Source organism: Gossypium arboreum, chromosome 9, assembly GCF_025698485.1.
Source record: "Gossypium arboreum isolate Shixiya-1 chromosome 9, ASM2569848v2, whole genome shotgun sequence".
NCBI lineage: Eukaryota > Viridiplantae > Streptophyta > Magnoliopsida > Malvales > Malvaceae > Gossypium > Gossypium arboreum.
The window spans coordinates 31010064-31017907 of NC_069078.1; positions in this window are offsets into that span (position 1 = coordinate 31010064).

Sequence of the window (7844 nt, forward strand, 5' to 3'; positions counted from 1 at the left end):
ATATTATGTGATAATACGTGAAATCTCCATATCACTTTTGACATGAATAACATGCTTTTTCACATTAGATCATAGATCTTGATTTATTACACATATATACACATATATCACATATATTTAAACCATCAAATATAATACATGAGCCATACATCACATATCATGAGCATGAGATCTACACTTATCATAAGCATAACATTTGTCATGTATTTCATAGATCCACTTGGTTAGAACACTTACTTGGTATCCATCTCAATGAGTTATACATCTCTTTATAAATATTTAGTGTATCCATAATTTAATATAATTATTTTGTTAACAAAAAATATTGATGTCACACACACAAATAGTATCAATCTCACATCTTAGATTGTAGATTCGATTTGTTTCAACCCTTATTAATCAGTTTCACTCGATCTACCTTGCAAGACGATATATCACATAATTAACAAATATTAGTATGGATCTTTGAAAATATTTCATCACTTTAGAGGTCTTTCACAAATAGTCTCATTACTTACCTTCGCGATCTAAGACTTCTGAAAGGAGAATTCTGTTGCGAAGTTAGGGGGTCTTCCATACGATTATTGTTTGGTCCTTCAAAATGATATGATGTAGTATTAGTACTATAGAACATATATAATTAATATTAACAAAATACCACTATGACTCATGTCACTATACCATTCAACCATGTCAAGAAATACTAGGAGAAGGATTTTTATGACTTAAAAATTATCCATACATACACTTGATCAATTCAAATCGAACAATGAATTGATAAGGGATGATATTAGAGAATCGAGTAATCTAGAAAGTATTATTGAGGTAAAAGAATAGGTTTGATTAATTCAAAATGAGAGTCAGCACAAGGAGAGGAAAAGAAAAAGAAAAGAAAGATTTTGATCATCGGAGACAGCGGTGATGGTGGTCTAATGGCTGCGACAACGGCTACTCGGTGACAGTTCGATGATGGTGATGCTATGTTCGATGGTGGTTCAATAGTGGTCCAATTGAGCTGGATTTGGAGGTTCGACTAAGGAGAGGGGAAGAAAAAAGTAGGAGAAGAAAATAAAAGAAAAAATGGAGGAGAGGTGGACTCGTGGTGGCACACGGCGACGCTCATCACGATGACGGGAGGAGTGTAATATCCCGAATTAGGGCCTAATCGGAATAGTGGTTTCGTGACCACAAATCTGAGATAGAAATGATTATTTTATAATTATTTTTATGTTTATGATATGATTGCATGATTGTGTGAAAATTTCGTGATGAAATCCTATGCCTAAAGTGCATAAATTGAAATTAGGGACTAAATCAAATAATTTGCAAAACTTGCATTCTAGGAGTTTTTAGTATGAAATTGTTTTGGAATATTAATGAGGAGGTTTTAAATAGCAATTTGACCAATTTCTAAGTCTATGGACAAAAATTGGACATGGATGGAATTTTTGGAAAGTTTAGTAGTAAGGGCATTTTGGTCATTTAGTTATTAAAATGAATTAAAAACAAAATTAAAAGCCAATTTTTGTCCATCTTCTTCATTCGGCTGAAATTTCGAGGGTTCTCCATAGTTAGGGTTTGTTTCAAGCTTCCAATCTCCATAGTAAGTGATTCCAAGCCCTGTTTTTAATGTTCTTTACGTTTTTGGAATCCCGATAGGTCGATTGAGCTTATACTAGCAGTAATTCAACCTAGGGTTCATATTTGGAAAAATAAACATTGGTGAAATTTGTGTATTTTGGTGTTTTATGATAGAATATGAGGTTTTAAATTATGTTAGACAACTTGTACTACTCGGTTTTAAGCGAAAACGAGTAAAAGGGCTTAATCAGTAAAAATACCTAATAGTCATAAGTACATGTTAGAGTGTGAATTTGATGTTGCCATAGAAGGGAAAATTGATCAGCATGTCATAAAACATAAGAATAAGGGATGAAGTTTAATTCCGAGCCTAGGGGCAAAAGTGTAATTATGCAAAAGTTTAGGGGCAAAATGTAATTTTACAAAGTTCAGATTAAATGCTGTTTTGATGAATGTATGTATTAAATAAGATTAATTTGGCATTATAGATCAAGAGAACGAGATTCAAGTCGCGATCGAGGGAAAAACAAAGTTTACGAAGAATAGGCTCGATTGCTAATAATTTTGTACCGAGGTAAGTTCATGTGTAAATGTAGTAACATAATTGTCATTTTAAGCAATTTAATGTTGTTTATATGATATGATGCTGATTATTATCATGAAATATTATGCTTTGTGGTTATTGTTGAATAATATGTAATTATGTGAATTACTTGATGAGTATGAACTATCACCAAGTATCGATTTCGATATTCCGTGGAAGACAAAGAAAGATGTGTGATCGAGGAAAACGCCTGCTTGAACCTTGGGAATAGATTAGAATACAAGTGACATGTCACTAGGATGGTTGAGTTCCGAACTCGTTGAGTTGAGTCCGAGTTCGTGAGATGTAACTAGGCATCTGAGCTCGTTGAGTTAAGTCCGAGTTCACTTATGGGGGGTTACATGGTAGCTTGGCTATAAGTTCCGCAGGCTATTGAGTTTGTCTAGTTGCGGGTATGGCTCTTATGTTCATGAGATCCGCGTATTCGAATTATATTCCGATGTGTTCAACGGGTGAATCTTAAGTGAATAAGAAGAAGGCCTAAAACGAAGGTGACATGTTGATAAGTCTGGTAAATGAGAAAATTTTACAAGTATGTGCTTAAACCCTCGGGTTGAAAACTTGGTATGATGAAATCGTAGAAAGATATTAAATGTAAATGAAACATGAATGTCTTGGTGTTGTTTATGCAAATGATGTTTTATGTGAGATTGTGTGATTATGTTACTTGCTAGTTGCATGTGAACTTACTAAGCATTTGTGCTTACTCCTCCTTTTCTTTCATTGTAGTTTTGACAAGCTTGGCTTGAGAATCGGGATAGGTCAAGACTCGTTCACACTATCTCAAGGCTTAAATTGGTAAAATGGCTTGTGTATTTGGAATGTGGCATGTATGGCAAAACACTCACTTTGTGTAATTGATCTTATGATATGGCTATGGTTTGGTAAGAAAAGGTTTTGTAAATGATTAGCCATTGGAATGACTAGTCTAAGTCATATTTGACTTTATGTATGTTTAAAATGCTATTTAGTCCATGAAAATCTTTAGTAAAGTGAAATTTGCCATAAAACAGAATCTGACAGCAGCAGTGATGTAAATTTGAAAAATCACTAAAAATAGTAGAAATGAAATTAAATGATGAGTAAGTTATGAAATTGAATATTAATTAGTCTATTTTTATATGGATTGAACAAAACAGGTATATAAATTATATTTTATGAGATATTTAAATTTTTGTGAAACAGGGCCAGAGTGATTTCTGGATCCCCTGTTCTGACTTTAAAAATTCATCATAAATTGTACAAATATAATTAGAAGTCATGATTTATATGTACAGATTCCTTATTGAGTCTAGTTGTAATATAAATAAACTTCATAGTCATTGAAATTATTTACAGAGAGATATCTGATTCGTAATATACAGAGGTCAGAGCAGTCAAACCCTGAAACAGGGGATACTTTAACTAATAAACTGTACTAATTGGCTTGACTAAAAATTCTAGAAAAAAATTGGTAAATATATATATGAGTTTAGTTTCAGGGAAAATTTACGCAATTGGATTTCAAGTTTTGGAACTCGAGATATGAATTTTTAAGCGACTATGATGCAGATTGCTAGCTTGACTGGAAATTTTAAAAATAAATTGTTTGAGCTGTTTAAGTAATGAATTAAGTCTGTTAACACCTCGTGTTCGACTCCGGCGACGGTCTCGGGTACGGGGCGTTACAAGGAGGGAGATGCAAAAGAGGAGGAGTGGTAGCCATGAGAGGTTGTAACACGCCTAACCTGTTTCCGTCGCCAGAATAGAGTTATGAGGCATTACTGAACAATACGCATCATTCACATATATAATACATACATTTCTACATTCATAATCAAAATCCATTGTACTCATTCACATTGTCCCTTATAAGGCCATAAGAGACCTTAAAACATTATTAAAAGAGGTTCGGGACTAAACAAAAACATTTATAAACTTCTGAAAACTTAGAAAATTTTCATGCATAAAGGGATTACATGCCCGTGTGACCAGGCCGTGTGCCTCACACAGCCACCAGACACGCTCGTGTCACGGGCTGTGTGAAAACAAGGCATACATACTAACTTACACCACACAGTAGAAGACACGCCTGTGTGCCATAGCCATGGGAAAACTAAAAGGTATATTGACTTGGGTCACACGGCCGGCCACACACCCATGTTCTAGCTCGTGTCTCTCACACAGCCAATAGACACGCCCATGTGTCTAGGCCATGCCAAACCTGTAGGGTATACTTACCTAATTCAAATGGCTTGGTTGAAGCCACATTTCTCACCCTTTCTTAAGCAAAGCTAAACCATAACATTTGTACTAATTCAATACATTAATAGGCAACCAAAACATGCTATTTCATACACATTTCATGCCATTTATAAGCCATCCTCTTAACTACTCAAATCCATAGCCAAAACATACCAAATCAATATGCCATAAATCATCAAACTTACATAACTTCTAAATGCATTTCCTCATCATCTTATCATCTATTTCATGCTTCAAAACATACCATTTCCCCATCTCAAAATCAAGCCATAACATACCATCTTCCAAGTAATAATATACCAACTAAAATCTAGCTAGTAAAGCAATCATAAAACCATACCAAACATGCCCAAAACATAAGACAACTTATAGATCACATAATTGAAGCCACTTAAATGGCCAAATTCACACCAACATTTACATTGTTTGCAAGCCAAATCTCATGGCTAAAATCATAACTCAAAACTTATCATCTTAACACTAGCCTATACGTGCCATATAGCATATATACAAAGCTTCAAAAGTACCAACAAGATGATCGATAGTGTAACAATGTTCCTGATGATCCCCAATGTCTGAGCTAGCTTTAATAATCTATAAAACAAAGAAAGAACACACAAAGTAAGCTTTAAAAGCTTAGTAAGCCATACACAAATAAAATTATCACATGATTCAACACCATTTCCATTAAATAGGCAAACTATGAATAAACACATATAAGTTCACAAACCATTTCCAATGAATACATTTCAATATCACATATGAATTCATCAAATACTTCCCATTTCAATAATTGTATGAATCTCGTGCATACTTGAGTCACTTAACTTGTTCACACATTCTTTCTCGACTTAACTTTGCCCGTACAATGCCATATCCCAGATATGGTATTACATGTTATCACGTATCGATGCCAATGTCCCAGACATTGTCTTACACGAAATCATATAATGATGCCAATGTCCTAGACATGGTCTTACACATAATCACGATACAATGCCAATGTCCCAGACATGGTCTTACATGTAAACACATCTCGGTTATCCTAATGTCATGACATCTGTGTCCTATACTATTCCTAAGGTTTGTATGGGACTTTCAAACATCGAAACTTCGTCAATTCTTGCTCGTATTTGCTTGTTCAACTTCCGTTGCAATTCAATGACAAATAAACATATATAAATCAATTTAAAGGTATTTATTTACATATGAACTTACCTCGTATTAGGGATTGACGTATCGGGTCGACTACTCAATAACCTTTAGTTTCCCTCGATCTAAATCCGATTTCTTTCTTTTATAATGTATATGAATTCAAAATTAACTCATTTATTCATTGATCCGTTCAATTCAATCTAAAAACACACATTTAAGCCAATTTGCACTTTGGCCCTAAACTTTCATATTTCTTACAATTTAGTCCTTATTTCAATAAACAAAAAATTACACCAATTCAATTCAAGCTCATGTGGGCCAAATTACCACAGTACCCCTAGCAGCCCATATTTCACATTTATTCACACTTTTAACCCCACATTTTCATCTTTTCACAATTTAATCCCTAATGTATTTTCTCTAAAAATCACTTAACAAAACATATTAATCTTTCAACAACTATTCATTTTACATCATAAACATTCAAAAACATCAAGCTACCATCAATGGCACTTCACAAATTTATCAACCAATTGAGAAATTAGGGTATGGGCTAGCTACAATACGAAGCAACGGTCACAAAAACATAGAAATCATCAAAAATCGAGCTCAAAACATATCTTAATCAAGAATACAAAGGGTCGAACCCTAAAACACTTCAAATGGTATTTCCTCTTTTGATTTTCAGTGAGAAAGATTAACATTAACACTAATTTTTATGTTTTGTTTTATTAAATATACATTAATTCATAGTTTACCATTTTACCCTTGGTTATTAAACTATTTAATCATGAAATATAAGGCCATTAATGTCCATTAAACTTATCAATGGCATATTAACATCATAAGGACCTTTGGTTTAATAAACCATAGCAAATAGACACTCTTAACTTATAGCATGCAACTTTTATATTTTACGTGATTTAGTCCTTTTCTCAAATTAAGCATTTAATCGCTAAAATTATTCCACGAAACTTTCACACATATATAATCACATGTTATAAACACAAAAAATAATATTAAAATAATTTTCCAACCTTGGATTTGTAGTCCCGAAACCATTGTTCCGATTTAGCTAAAATCAGGCTGTTACAACTCTCCTCCATGGGGATTTTTGCCCCAAAAATTTTACCAGTGAATAGGTTTGCATATTGCTTTCTCATAGCATCTTGGGGTTCCCACATAACTTCTTCAACCTCGTGCCGATGCCATAATACTGTCACTAATGCAATTCTTTTATTTCTCAGCTCTTTGATCTCACGAGCTAAAATTCAATCGGTTCTTCACTGTACGATAAATCTAATTGAATCTGAACTTCAGTAGGGGAAATAACATGCAAGGGATCAGATCTGTATCTTCATAACATTCACACATGAAATAAATTATATATTTTCTCTAACTCAGATGGTAAAGATAGTCGATAAGCAACTGGTCCAATTTGCTCGACAATCTCATACGGTCCGATGAACCTCGAGCTCAATGTTCCTTTTCTGCCAAATCTGAGTATTTTCTTCCACGGTGAAACTTTCAGAAACACTTTATCCCCAATCTAAAACTCAATATCTTTCCATTTCAAATCTACATAAGATTTTTATCGATCTGGCGCTGCTTTTAAACTATTGCGAATCACTTTCACTTTTTCTTTAGTCTCTTTAATTAGATCAACTCCGTGAATCTTATTTTCGCTTAACTCAATCCAGTATAATGGTATTCGACATTTATGACTGTATAGAGCTTCGTACGGTGCCATTTTAATACACGATTGAAAACTATTATTATAATCAAATTCAATCAACGACAAATATTTTTCCCGTGAACCTTCAAATTCAAGAATAAAACATCGCAACATATCCTCAAGTATTTGAATAACTCGCTCGGATTGACCATCCGTCTGTGGGTGAAAAGCAGTACTGAAATGTAGCTTTGTACCTAATGCCTCTTGTAGTTTCTTCCAAAATCATGAAGTGAATCTCGAATCTTTATCTGAAACAATAAATAATGGCACTCCATGTAATCTAACAATCTCTAAAATGTACAACTCAACAAGCTTGTCAAGTGAATAATCTGTATGCACCAGAATGAAATGAGTTAATTTTGTCAACCTGTCGACAACAACCCAGATTGCATCTTTCTTACTCAGAGATAGGGAAAACCCGAAACAAAAATCCATAGTCACTCTATCCCATTTCAACTCGAGAATCATGATAGGCTGTAATAAACCTGATGACACTTGATATTCAAATTTAACTTGCTGACAAAT